Raw genomic sequence first — 15,108 nt, forward strand, 5'->3', positions numbered from 1 at the left:
TTAAAAAATCTACTATTGCTTTAGTCAGATTTCAAGAGGGAGCAAGGCAAATGCATGTGTTCATTCTGCTATCTTTAATTTAAAGTCTCCTTTGAGTCTTTAATTTCAACTGTTATATTTTTAATTTTTTTTTTAACTGCTCAGAGGCTGTTGATTTGTTTACTTTCTTTTTTTTTAAGATTTTTTTTTTTGGATGAGGTCCATTTTTTAAAAGTCTTTATTGAATTTGTTACAATATTGCTTCTGTTTTATGTTTTGGTTTTTTGGCCGAGAGTCATGTGGGATCTTAGTTCCCTGACCAGGGATCGAACCCTCACCCCCTGCACTGGAAGGCAAAGTCTTAACCACTGGACAGCCAGGGAAGTCCCTATATTAATTTTTTGAATACTCGTAAAAAAACTTAAAACATTAAATGAAATAAAATACTCACAGATCAGGTTGCCTAGAAGCAAAGCCTGAGATAGGGATTCTTGTGTAAGTGTCTTAGTGAGGGGGTATTCTCAGGAGAACCTGTGAGTCAAGCAGGACAACGCAGAGGAAGAAGCAAAGCACAGAGGTGGTTTCTGCTGAAATTTAGCCTCAGCCTAAGCCCATGGGAGCTCTGGAATAGGAAGGATATCATAGATTAATTCTTGGCCTTTTGTACCCTGTAAGGTTAGCATTGACTGTGGCTTCCCAACTTGGCGTGAGGGCAGTTATGGGGAGAAAAGGAGCGCTGTGAGCTGGGCACACCCGCCTGGTAAAGGTGATCTTGGCAGGGTGCATCTGCTCCATTTCTAACCTTTTCTTTTTTATTTTATTAATTTTTTAAGGATTAAGTAGTGTGTCTAATCCCTCTGAGGAAATGAATTATCTTTATTTCATTTTTTTTTCCCCCACTGTTTGTCTTCTTTAGTTTACTCCACGTTAGTTCATAAACTGAAGCTCAGAAACTTAAAGGTATCAAGCAGAGAAAAGGGGCTGACCAGGTGTAGAATCCAAATCAGTCTGATCCCAAAACCCACGCTCTTAACCATATTAAACCACCTCCTCTAGTCGCATCTTAATGAAATAATTTAATGTTACTTCTCCAGCTTTTTTTTTTTAAATATAAATTTATTTATTCATTTATTTCTGGCTGCGTTGGGTCTTTGTTGCTGTGAGCGGGGGCTACTCTTCATTGCTGTGCGCATGCTTCTCACTGCAGTGGCTTCTCTTGTTGCGGAGCACAGGCTGTAGGCCTGTGGGCTTCAGTAGTTGTGGCTCACGGCTCTAGAGCACAGGCTCAGTAACTGTGGCACACCGGCATAGTTGCTCCGCGGCATGTGGGATCTTCCCGGACCAGGGCTCAAACCTGTGTCCCCTGCATTGGCAGACGGATTCTTAACCACTGAGCCACCAGGGAGGCTCATCTCTCCAGCTTTAAGGGTGCTAACAGTCACTCGCATGTTGATCTGTTGGCTATAAAACACACTCCCCAGGGACTTCCCTGGTGGCGCAGTGGTTAAGAATCCGCCTGCCAAATCAGGGGATCGATCCCCGCTCCGGGTAGATCCCACAGGCTGCAGAGCAACTAAGCCCCTGTGCCACAACTACTGAGCCTGCACTCTGGAGCCCGCGAGCCACAACTCCTGACGCCCACGCTCCTAGAGCCGGTGCTCCTCAACAAGAGAAGCCACCGCACTGCGAAGCCTGCGCACCGCAACGCAGAGTAGCCCCCGCTTGCTGCAACGAAGACCCAACGCAACCAAAAATTAAAAATAAATAAATAAAATCGATTCTTAAAACACACACACACACATCTCCACTCCCCAAAGCTACCTACCCTCTGTTAAATGAAATCCGAATTTGCCGATATACCCAATGGGTTCATTATGCGAGCATTCACCGAGTACCTGCCATGTGCCAGAACGGTACTGGGTGTGAGTGCAAAGACCACTTAGACCCAGTCAGTGCCTTGTTTGAGTCCAATTGGGGAGGCAGATACGAACAAACACTGTATAATAAGGGGAGAGCGCTGCATCAAGGCCGAACCCGGGAGCTACTTGACCAGCAGCGAACCCAGGTAATGGTAGAGAGAAAGATCTGGAACTGCTCCGAACTCCCATTTCCAAAGGCTTCCCCAAGGAAAGGGAACTCATGTTTTCTCAAGGGAGAAGTGGAACTACTGGGAACTTTGGGGTATGTCTAGTGCTGAGAGGGAAACGAAATGTGCCGTTCTGATTTCACTTTCCACTTTTCCGGCGTGAGAAAGTGCAGTGTCTCGCGGAGGAAGCTTTGACTCTCGGCAGGAATTCCGGCCGCGGCGGGCGCAGGGCGTGTGCGGGAGAGGTCCCGCGGCGCGGCCCTCCGAGGGTGTGGGGGCGCCCGGGCACCGGAGACGTGAGAGTCCGACTGCTCCGACTCGAGGGAGACCGAGCGGGGCCGGGCGGGGCCGGAAGGCTGGGATCCAGGCTGGGGACAAAGCCGAGAGCGCGACGCGCGGCTTCGAAGCCGGTGCAGCCCCTCCCCGGGTGCCAGGCGCGGCGGTCCCGGCCCCGGCGTCCAGGTGCGCTTCGCCCGCGTAGGCTTTTCCGGTCTCGTGGGCAGAGAGGGACAACCAGGAACTCGGGCTCAGTCTCCACCCCGAAGCGGGGCGGGTCCGCCTGCGATAAGACCCGCTGTCCGGCCCCGCCAGGGTGTGATCTCGGTGACCGCAGAGAAGGAGCGCCGTCCCGTCTCGGCCCCAGCGGTAAGGGGGTCCCGGGCTCCGGAAGGGGCGCGACAGCCCGGGAAAGCCTCGCGGGGGTGGCGGGTCCGGCGCCGCGCCGCTCCTAGGAGGGGGTGCCCGTGGCCGGCCTGTGGGCCCGCCCGGGCAGGCACAGGGTGGAACGGGCCGGACTCGCTCCGGGTGGGCAAGGGAGGGGCAAACACCGCCCTTGTCCACCGGCACCTTCCAGGAGGACCTCCAGAGCAGTTGATGCAGCTCAGGATGTACACCAGTTAGAGACCACCGCAGTTATTTATTGAGTTCATGTGCCAAGCACGGTGCTGGATTTAGGCATTACAAACAAAGGATTGAGTAGTATTCCCTGGAGCTGACTCAGTCCAACACCCAAGTTTTGCTTTTTTAATTCTTTCTTTAATCCGTTTAAGAAACATACTCCTTTCTCCTAGTCTGTTACCCTTTCTCTCCGTGTGTACCTAACGTCCTCAGCACAACGCCTGGCACATGGGAATCTGATATTATTATGAGATCCATGACCTGAGTCTGCCGATGGCACAGCCTCACTCTTTAGTCATGGTTTTAACCAGCTGGAGACTTTCGGACCAAAGAGGTTATCGCTTTTCAACAATCTGCCCAACTTTAAGTGCCTCCCAAACTGATGCAAGTCTTCTGTAAGCTGTTGGGAGCATGTGGGTCCTGAGTAACCCACAGCTTTCATGAAAAGTGGGCATCTGCTCTCTCCAGCTGCCAGTGGGAAGAATGAATAGGGTCCCCCCCTCTAAATGATCCATCCCATTGTCCATCAGTTCTAGAACCCTCCACCTCCTCCTTACATTGCAAGTAACTCTCTTGATAGGGAAGCCCTCGCTCTTTAGTTGCCAGGGAATTCTCAGATGACAGAGGTGGAAGAGCAAGCAGCAGAAGAAGGGGACAGGGATGAGGAAGTGGGTAACCATAGCCGCCCAGGACCAGCTGACTTCCCAGAGCCCTTTCTGGCCAAGGCCACATCCCCTACATCAGCTGAGATCAGATTTCTATTGCTTTGGGGGTACACGTGCGGGCACAGACATACACACAACTACTGGATCAAAGGTGTCTGTGAATTTCCCTCCTAGATGTTCTTGCATTTGGTTAGGGATAATTTTTCTCTGAAAGCTATTTAGAGGGTAACGTTTGCAGTCAAGTCCGAGCACACCAGCCCTCAGCATCTGTAGGGTGAGAAGCCGCTTGGTCATCCTCAGACTGTATCTTGCGGCCCATTTCTTTGCTTATGTCGAGCCGCTCATTTGTTTCCCAGCCTTGCTCATCTGCTTGTAGACTAAGCCTGCTCTTCTCCAAGGGAGATGGAGGTGAGGGGCAGCACCAGGATAACAGCCCTTGTGCCAGGGAGTACCTGTAGCTTCAGAATAAACAAGAGGGGTAGTTTTCCTTGGGTGTCAATTTTACCCAGGTATTTGAGGATAAAAACACTTTTCTTACAAAAACAATTACAGATATACTTTGTAGTACGATTTAGATACCTTCTTCGTATAAAACAAGACACTTCTAAACTTTTTGCTTGGGCTTTGGGCTGCAGTTTGACCCAAACCTAACCTTTGGGAGTTTGCTTTTACTGCAGTTAGGGCTACTTATGGAGGCAGTTTGGTGGATGCTGCAGTATCCTCCCTGGAGGGACTTTGAGTAACAGCCGTGCTAGGTTACTCGTTTAATCTTTATTTCAACCTGAGGCGGGGTTATTAAGCTTGTTTTACAGAAGAGGATCCCGAGGCTCCAAGTGGTGGTCCTTAGTCAAGGTCAGACCCCTCGCAAACAGATTTAAATCCAGCTGCTGGATACTAAAGCCTGTTCTGTTATTCTCCCTGTCCTACTGTGGCTCTGTCAGTGTTTGGTTCAGAGTGATTTGGCATTTGGATTTGTGGCTTCCTGGCTTATTAACTAAATCTTGATCAGTGTTTTTCTTTGCCTTTTCAACTTTCTTCTGGTCAAGCTGATATGTAAACCATGGTGGGAAGAACTGGACCTGGCAGTAGTGCGGGGATACAGGTTAATGGCCCTAAATTCGGGAAGGGCTTGGCTTGTGGATGCGGGAATAGACTCACTCTTTCTGGCACTGGGCAGAGCTAGGCAGGAATTTTTGGATGGCAGGTTCTGGTTGGACTTAAGAAAGTGGCTTTTGAAACCCATAGGCTGGGTGGCTTTGGAGCTGGCGCGAGTCTCTCACCAGAGATATCTGGGCAGAGGCCGAACAGCCCCTTTCTGATGGAGCTGGAAAGGGGACAAGGTTAAACTAAGATGACTTGTAAAGCCGTAGTTTCCAAACTTCAGGTACATCCCTCCGGAAGCTTGCACAGCACACAGATTCTTGCCCCAAAAGTTCTGATCATTGTGACAGGGTGGGACCCAGGAACCTGCCTGTCATTGGTTTTATTGGGAATAACTTGTTAGTGTTCAGTTATGTTTGAACTGGACAGAGAGCTTTGCTGTGGGAACCTGCACCACCACCTGTGAAGAATTTATTTTAAAGGTTCAAGATGCTTGAGGTCAGTAAATTGCCATTCTGCTTCTTGGTCCGGACTGCTAGACATAAAACCCATGTGGAACATTTTATCCACAATCAGCAGCAAGGATAAATTGCAGCCAAAGGCCAGACTGTAAATTACTCTGGAAAAGACCTTCACCTTTTCCCCCGCAACATCATTAACCCTTTAAGGCCTGGATATAACACAGCATGAACAGCCTGACTTGAAACAGATCAGGAGACCCCATGAGTGGACTTTTGTCAAGTCATCAGAAAGACCTCCCTGCCCAGTCACTGTGGATTCAATCCTCTGGGTTAAGGCACTCACCTCCCCCCACCCAACAGGTAACGTTAAATTATTACCAGGAGCTAGTGTAGAGGGGCCCTGTGGTGAATGGGAACACGTTCTCCTGATTCATGTGTAGTGGAGCCATCTCTGGAGGAGGTCCTTTGTGGACACAAGCCCGGTGGTATCAACAGCCCCCAGCACCTGCCTTCTCACTCCTCTCCTAGGGGCTCAGGAAGGCACTTTCTGGATCCTGCTTAGCTTCAGCTTCTGTTATTGCTGCTTTTTGATGCTGTACAAGGGCCCATTGACTCACTGGTTCTCAACCTTGTTAGAGTCAGACCCCTTTGAAAATATTTTCTTGTTTTATTTATTTATTTTTATTTTTTGGCCGTGCCACACAGCATGTGGGACCTTAGTTCCCCGACCAGGAACTGAACCCGTGCCCCCTGCAGTGGAAACACCGAGTCTTAACCACTGGACCGCCAGGGAAGTCCCCGAGAATCTGATTAAAGCCACGAATCTTCTCTTGAGAAGAATAAACACGCATTTGACATTTTCCCATACAGTCTCAAGGGGTTTACGGACACCCTTCTAATCCCAACCATGGATGCCTAGACATTGTGTTAAGAATTGCCCTGAAATTTGGCAACGTTTCTCAAAATTTTAAAATCCATTTACTTTTGTTCCATCAATTTGAATACTAGGAATTTATCTTAAAGATATACTTGGACATGTGTGTGGAGACATGTGTACAAGGATATATACATTGCAGCATTGTCTGTAGCGCCGCAAGTTTGGAGACGACCTAAATATCTATCAGTAAAGGGACTGGTTAAGTTATGAAGCATCCATACAATACAATACAATGCAGCTGTTAAAAAGTGGTGCAGGTTGATAGGAACGGATATAGAATGATATTGAAGATATATATATATATATTTAAAGCAAAATACAGGTTTACAAGATGTGCTAACATTTCTGTATATAAGAATCGTGGAGGCTATTTATATTCTTAGGTACTTGTTAATGCATAAATACTTCTGAAAGGATACACAGGAAAATTATGACTGCCACTGTAGTTGGAGGGAGGTGAAGTTCTTACAGACTTATCAACATATGCTTTTTGGTACTATTTGAGTTTTTTTTTTTTATCATGTTCATGTATTGTCAGCTTTTAAAACAGAGAGTTACAGATAGCACCTGTCCATTTAACCCTGCTTGTGAAGAGGGAGAATGAAACAGAAATGAAGAATGTACAATTATCAAGTTTTCCAACCTTAAAATTAATATATGGTCATATACTTTCTTATTTGTATACAAAGAGCTAGCATGGAATGTGCTTTGGTTTCCAATGAGATGAAGTAGAATCGCTCATACATTTCATTTGGCTATACTTTACCTGGTTGCAAAAATATTGTAAGGTGCCTTGACTTGCATGGTGGGGAAAGTTCTGCATTTAAATGATCCGATGGTTCCATGTGTTTTTAGCTGCAGAAGCAGAGAGAGGAGGTAGACGGGATAAGTCACAGCTTGTAGACTAGATAGACCTGCTGGGGCAGGGCGCTTTGTCAGAGAAAGTCCTCACAGTGGTATCAGGTCATGGGCACTCAGAGACCTGGCTTTGGCTTCAGAACCTGGACCTCCTTCTACGGCTCAGTCTGTGAGGTCTGTGCCTCTCTGCAGGCTGAAACCTAGTGTTCCCTATGAGCCTGACCCTGTGCCAAACACCTGGCATGTTATTTTTCTAAAAATTTTCACCTGTGTTAGGTGGGTCCTGCTAATGTCGTCTCCATTATACTGATGCAGAAACTGAGGCACAAAGGGATTGAGGAATTTGCTCGACATCACATACTAGCAAGTGGTAGAGGCAAGATTTGAACTTGGCAGTCTGATTCTATCTCCTGTGCTTACTACTCTGTTATACTATGTAATGGGTTAAAAGTGGGGAATCAGCGTGAGAAGGCAGGGCTGGTAGACTAAGCTGACTACGGGGTTGGAGTTTTTCAGAGGTAAAGAGGTAGAGGCTATGTCCAAACCACTGGTCCAAGATGGATTTGATGTCGCCTGGGTCGTTCTAAGTAGGCAGGGAGTCCCAGCTGTTAGGTGAGGAGTGGAGCAGACACCAAACGAGGATGATGTGCTGTGTCATGATGCTGGTGGTGCATCCCTATGGGAGCAAGACTTGGGGCAGCATCTAGGGGCAGGAGAGGCAGCTCAGCACCTCAGAGAAGGGTCTTCAGGTGGTAGGCAGGATGTCAGTGGCCGCCGCCAAATGGAAAAAGGCTCATTCATTTATTATACGATGTGACATATGCTAGATATTCAAGGATAAAATACCCAGACCCCATCCTTAGGGAGACAAACAAGCAAATCAACAATTTAAAAATCACAGGACTGCATGATAAATTATTTGATACACTATGCACAGACTGCCATAGAACTGAGGGGGTGTACCTAACTCCATCCTGGGTGATCAGAGGAGGCTTCCTGGAGGAGGAACCATCCTGGAGGTGGGCGAGGAGAAGAAGGGCTTATGCACAGGCATGGGGATGAGAAAGCAAGACCAGGCACAGTGGAGGAGTGGCACGTCAGCCAGAGCAGGACTAGTCCCAGCGGCCAGAGCGGGAGGGCCCTCAGAAATTAAGGCCATTCTGTAGGCCCATGGGAGACAGGACCAATTATTAGGGGGTAGGTCTTAGAGAGTCCAGGGATCCCATATTACAGACTGCTGGCCTAGGTTATAAATCCCTGTTTTCTTTTGCATCTGATCCAGTGCTTAGCACAGTTATGTGATAAATGTTTTTAAATAAAAAGGAAGCTCTGGGTACCAGGAAGGAAATCAAGGCAGAGATTCAGCCTTGGAAAAACAAGACTCCCTGCTTCCCTGCCCTACACTAGGCCAACTCTTTAAGGTTTGGCTTGGACATAGTCTTCATCCCGATTGGCTTAATCTGGGTGAGGGTTCTCCCCTGGGTGCTCCTGTCTCCCTGTGATTCCCCTACCACAGGAATGTTCACACTTTTGTGCCTGATGACAGGCCTGTGCCCTCCCCTCAGCTCTGAGCTCCTCTGAGGGCAGGGCCATGTGTCCCCAGTCCTCTGGCCCAGTGCACAGTAGGTGCTCACCAAAGGGATGCTGAAGGAATGTACTATTTTTCATGGCCTGGAAAATTCAGTCCAACCTCCAAGCCCCACAGAATGCCCCATTTTTGAAAATGACTGTTCCAGCCTTTATCTCTACTCTCTTCATGTCCTTAAACCAGCCCAACTCCACACTTAATGCACTTGACCCTTGAACAACTCGGGGGCTGTTCACTTCCTGCACAGTTGAAAATCCACATATCACTTTACAGTCCATCCGCTTATCCTTGGTTCCTCAGTATCCTTGGTTCTACACCCGCGGATTCAACCATCTGTGGATGGTGTACTGGTGCAGTAGAATTTAGTGGAAAAAAACTCAGGTATAAGTGGCCCTGGGGAAGTTCAAACCTGTATTGTTCAAGGGTCAACTATACTCTTTTCCAAATAAGTCTTACCATTCATAATCAGAGCTGAGGCTTCGTTTTTACTGTCTTTGCCTACAGACGTCTTTGCTCTCTGTCTTTCTAAGCTTTAATCAAATGAGAGCTTTTTGACTCTCTTGGGTGGTGGTGGGACGACTTAGTCTGTAGTCTCTCGCTACCCTGAAGGTCTTATAACAGTTGCCGAGCACTGCTTTGTCATTGGATTGGTTATATACCTGTTTTGTTTCTCTTACTAGCTTACATGCTCCTTGAGAGAAAGATCATCTTCATCTCTGTTTCTTTCACAATGCCTAGTACCTGATTGGGGCAAAATAACTATTTAAGTAAAGACGATGAGTGCCTGCCCACACAGCAAGTGGCAGTTTTGGAATGGGGGGGGGGGTCTCATGCAGGGACTACCTAAATGAGAATCAGGGCCTGGAACTGGGTGTGAGGAGAGTAAGCAGGGGTGCTTATTGGAACTTGATTACATAAGGTCTTTGAGCCCCACCCAAGATTTACTGACTCAAGCTCTAGAGTCTAGCATCTCCCAAATCCATTTTTCTAAACACTCCCTGAGTGATTTTTGTGCACACTAAAGTTTGAGGACTTTTCCCAGGTACCGAGCTAGGTGCTTTACTCTCTGTACTAATTAGAATCCTTTTCAAGCCATAGCTCCAGACGCCAAGTCCTGACATCATCCAAGGCCAGAAGGAAGGAGGAAGTTGGTAGGCTGACGCTATCTCTTTTAGCCTGGGGGACACTCTGTCTCCAAACCTCTTGGCAGGCTTGCCTTTATTTCTCATTGGCCAGAGTGTGTCACATGGCCACTCATAGACCATTGTGGCGGTTGGAATGGGCTTGCCTTGGACCAGTCATTATTTCTTTCTGGGGAGTCCCACCTTCCTGGCTTACCAAACCCAATCTGTCAACTCATGAAGGTTCTCTTAATGAGGAAGGAGGGTATAATGGGGATTGACATTATTGCTAATCCTGGCAGAAATCCTGCACAATAGACACAACTATCTCAGATTTATGCCAGAATAAACTGGCTCTCCTAGTGGGTTTGAATCTTGGAGCAGGGACTGGAGCGCCGCCCTTGTTCTGGATTCCCAGCCTCCTACCTCCAGCGCTGAATGTCCTCCTTTATAGCCTAGGCCAGCACTCACATGCAGGAAGAGACTTGAATTTGGAGTTTCACAGATCTTATAAATTAACAGAGCAGGCCTGCCAGAAGTAAAGCATGTTTGCAGTGGGTGGTTTTGAGAACTCTACTGTTTAAATAATCTTTGGCAAACATATTTCCTGAGTCATATTTATGCATAGCTATGCTTGTATATATTAAACGGTGTTAATGTTATGATACACCCCCCCCTTCCATTAATAAAATTTTGCCTGTTTTTTCCCCCCATTATCTTATTCTTGATGTAAGATCATGAGTGGGAATCTACACTTATAAAATGCCCATGGGGTGGTTTGGGGACCATTTTAGGCATCAGTAGTTGGAATCTAGAATCATTACTCTAAAGCAGTGGTTCTCAAATTTGAGAATGCATCAGAATCACCTGGTGGGCTTCTTAAAAACTAAATTGCTGGGCCCCAGCCCCAGAGTTTTGGATTCTGTAGGTCTGGGGTTGGGCCTGAGAATTTACACTTTTAACAAATTCTCAGTTGATGGTGACGTTCTTGGTCTGGGAACCACACTTTCACAGCCACTAGGTTATATGAACTTCTTTTAGGTTGAAATACTGGTCTGGATTTATTGAAAAGATAAACATAGTGGGATTTTAATCATGCGCAGGGCGCCTTCTACCTTTTTCAGGTTCTTCTGTGCTCCCTATTAAAGCTGCCCTGTGACCTCCCCACCAGGGCCATGCTTTGGGTGGACTGGATTCCCAGGGTTTTCTGTACTTCAGTGAATCTGGGGAAGGCTTATTCCTCAGAAGTGAGAAGACGAAGTGACATCCACACACCCTCCCTCCAGGCCAAGCATGGTTGTCTGGGCACTAAAGGTGGCCTTAAATATTGGTCTTAGTTAAACTCCTGCTTTTACCTTAAGAAGAAAGGAATTTCTGATATGTGCTCAAACATATGGATAGAAGAAATTTGAGAACATTATGCCAGGTGAAATAATCCAGACACAAAAGAACAAATATGATTCCACATATAGGAGATGCCTAGAAAAGCCAAATTCAAATTCATAGAGACAGGAAGTAGAATGATGGTTAGCCGAGGCTGGGGTGAGGGGGGAATATAGAGTTATTATTTAATGGGTACAGGGTTTCTGTTTGGGATGTGGTGATGGTTGCATGATATTGGGAATGTAATTAATGCCAGTGAATTGTACACTTAAGATTGTTAAAATGGTAAGTTTTGTTATGCATATTTTACCACAATTAAATAGAAAATCATCCTTCATCTCTGTTCTCCCAGTGGTGTGCTGGAGCGTTCTTGTATCAGTCCATCAGAGATGGTTGTTAAGTGTTCAGGGGGTTTGCAAGCTGATTGTTAAATATAGCCACTATTTAAAATTCAGTTAGGGCTTCCCTGGTGGCGCAGTGATTAAGAATCTGCCTGCCAGTGCAGGAGACACGGGTTCAAGTCCTGGTCCGGGAAGATCCCACATGCCATGGAGCAGCTAAGCCCGTGGGCCACAACTACTGAGCCTGCGCTCTAGAGCCCGCAAGCCACAACTACTGAGACTGCGTGCCACAGCTACTGAAGACTGCGCTCCTAGAGCCCGTGCTCTGCAACAAGAGAAGCCACTGCAATGAGAAGCCCGCGCACCGCAACGAAGAGTAGCCCCCGCTCGCCACAACTAGAGAAAGCCAGTGCACAGCAACGAAGACCCAACGCAGCCAAAAATAAATAAATAAAATAAATCAATTAAGAAAAATTCAGTTAAATGAACTTAGGCGTAAATACATTACATTAAGATAGACATATTTATAAATAAGTTTTATGTATTTATTTTTAAATAAGTTTTATTTAAAACAACCCATCACTTTCCAATTATTTTACTACATTTCACTATTATATATGGTCTCTTATGTCTGTGTGGTGGAAATACTATATAATGGTGTACTACTGCCTACTTATTCCCAGCTCCAAGTTCAGTGACACCACATAAGTAAGTTGAAATTGGTCATGTTGGAAATATTTTCACCAAAGACGTGAAGACAAACCAGGGTTTTCTTTCCCTGGAGAGCCGGCTGTTAGTTTATTAGCACACCTCTGGTCTCCTCATGTCTCGCTGGTGAATCAGGGTTGGAGTAAGCTTGTAGGGATAAAGCACCAGCTACTTGGGATCTTCCAGCCAGACTTTCTTGAATTGAATTCTAGCTCTTTCCAAATAGCCATGTCATTGATTGTTTTCCCCGTGCCTAAAAAAGAAGACGTGATGGCTAAGTTTAGTGGGTAGGAAACCGGATGAGTCATATAGTAAGCGAGTGACTTTAACCTCCTGGGCAAGAGTTTCCTCAACTGGGAACATGAAAGGGGTGGGAGAAAAACAGAAATAAAATAAAGCACCTATTCTAGCAATGGGGAAGAGAGACTTTTAAAAAAGTTTTCATTATGGACTTTTCCCCACATATACCCAAAGTGGGAGAACAGTAAAATGTAAGCCCCATATACCTGTTCCTCACCCAGCTCAACAATTATCAACATTACACCCAAAAAGAGACTTTTCTAACCATTGAAGTAATACTAAGAGGGAAGAGTACAAAGTACAAAAGTATGATTTACAATTTTTCTCGTGAATTTTGACTGTACTGAAAGGAGAATATGAAATTGGAAAGATACATAATAAATTCTTGATATAAAATATTATTAAATTTTATAATATATTCATAATTTCTAGAAATGTGTTAGTGAAGCACCAGGATCCCAAAAATGGGCAAAAAATGCAAACAAACAATTCACAAAGAAGGATACAAGTGGAAAAAGAGAAGAGAGTGTTACTGCTGCTCATTCGAAAAAGCAAGTTAGGGCTTCCCTGGTGGCGCAGTGGTCGAGAGTCTGCCTGCCAGTGCAGGGGACACGGGTTCGAGCCCTGGTCTGGGAAGAGCCCACATGCTGCGGAGCAACTAGGCCCATGAGCCACAACTACTGAGCCTGTGCGTCTGGAGCCTGTGCTCCGCAACAAGAGAGGCCGCGATAGTGAGAGGCTCGTGCACCGCGATGAGGAGTGGCCCCTGCTTGCCGCAGCTAGAGAAAGCCCTTGCACAGAAACGAAGACCCAACACAGCCAAAAATAAATAAATAAAATAAAGAATTATTTAAAAATTGCAAATTAAAAAAAAAAAAGCAAGTTAAACCAACGATAAGGTTCAGTACTACACCTCCTAAATATTAAATTATAAATAAATAGTAAAAAAATAAAGCAAGCAAACAAGCTTATGGCTGGCTGGGATTTGGATATCCTTTTAAATTTGGAGGACAACTGGAAATATAATTATCAGATATCACAGGAATAGGTCAAAAGAAGAATAAAATCTACAATGCTAACTCTAAAGATTGTAGTCATAGCATAAAAAAACCTGAACAACCAATACCGAGCCTACTACTGAGCCTGCGCCCTAGAGCCTGTGCTCTGCAACAAGAGAAGCCACCGCAATGAGAAGCCTGTGCACCGCAACGATGAGTAGCCCCTGCTCGCCGCAACTAGAGAAAGCCCTCACGCAGCAACGAGACCCAACGCAGCCAAAAAAAAATAAATAAAATAAATAAATTTTAAAAAAAAATCAAAGGGAGAAATAGATATGATTACTTAAGACCTTATAGTCTCTAAAATTCTATGAAAGTTGATCTTTTCCATTTGTAGGAAAGATCCATAATTTTTAGCACTGCACTGGAATATTCTACCTCTGCCCACGTTCTCACTGGGTTTGGGAAACAAGTTTATCAGACCATGCAGGCAACTTAAATAATAACAACTGGAGGGAAAGAGAGGTGACAAATAAAATTAATGCTAACTATCCTGGGTCCATACGTCATTGTTACAATTACAAAATCCTGAGGTTGCTAAAACAGAAGTAAAACCAAATAAATTTTCTGCCATGTACATTTTATAATAAATGAAGGTTATTTTTTAAAAGCTACCCAGTATTTTCTGTTTTATCTTTTCTGTGATCTCTTAAGGTGTTTTTTTATTTTTAGTTTTTTATTATTTATTTTTTTGGCTGCATTGGGTCTTAGTTGCAGCATGCACTGGGGTTGTTGCTGATGCACGTGGGGTCTTTCATTGCAGCTCCTGGCCTTCTCTCTAGGTGTGGTGCGGGGGTTTTCTCTTCTTAAATTGTGGCACGTGGGCTCCAGAGTGCGTGGGCTCTGTATTTTGCAGCTCGCGGGCTCTCTAGTTGAGGCGCTGTGAGCTCAGTAGTTGTGGCGCATGGGCTTAGTTGCCCTGCGGCATGTGGGATCTTAGTTCCCTGACCAGGGATCAAACCCGCGTCCCCTGCATTGTAAGGTGGATTCTTTACCACTGGACCACCAGGGAAGTCCCTCTTAAGGTGTTAATATTAGATTTTTTATGATCTCTGCAGATAGTCTCCATGTCTTTTAGAAGGACTCCTGCTGGAGGATTTATTTTTATGGGGGAAAAAAATAGTTGAATCCAAACAGTAGTGAAAAGAATATTATTTAGATATGATTTGGTAAGCCCTCTTAAATACACATGAGTGTTTTAAAAATAAAATCTCTTGCCACGGGACTTCCCAGGTGGAGCAGTGGTTAAGAATCCGCCTGCCAATGCAGGGGACACGGGTTCGAGCCCTGCTCCAGGAAGATCCCACATGCTGCAGAGCAACTAAGCCTGTGTGCCACAACTACTGAGCCCGCGAGCCGCAACTATTGAAGCCCGCGCGCCTAGAGCCCTTGCTCTGCAACAAGAGAAGCCACTGCAATGAGAAGCCCACGCACCGCAACGATGAGTAGCCCCTGCTGGCCACAACTAGAGAAAGCCGGCACGCAGCAACGAAGACCAAACGCAACCAAAAATAAATTAAAAAAAAAAAAGTCACTGTTTTTCAAAAGTGAATTTCTTATAAAATAAAACCAAAAAAAAAAATATCTTGCCACTCAGGAGGGAGGAAAAGGGTTATCATAGAAAA

The 15,108-nt window shown here is 45.7% G+C and overlaps 1 protein-coding gene across 1 annotated transcript in view; it reads left to right on the top strand.

Annotated features, from left to right (window-relative positions):
• Positions 1-2,321: 2,321 nt before the first annotated feature.
• ANXA4 (annexin A4) overlaps positions 2,322-15,108 on the top strand; it is a 73,671-nt gene continuing 60,884 nt past the window's right edge. Inside the window, exon 1 of the mRNA XM_068564351.1 lies at positions 2,322-2,710. The gene's annotated coding sequence lies outside the window, so the exon portion shown is untranslated. The remainder of the gene's footprint in view (positions 2,711-15,108) is intronic.

Source organism: Eschrichtius robustus, chromosome 15, assembly GCF_028021215.1.
Source record: "Eschrichtius robustus isolate mEscRob2 chromosome 15, mEscRob2.pri, whole genome shotgun sequence".
Taxonomy (NCBI): domain Eukaryota; kingdom Metazoa; phylum Chordata; class Mammalia; order Artiodactyla; family Eschrichtiidae; genus Eschrichtius; species Eschrichtius robustus.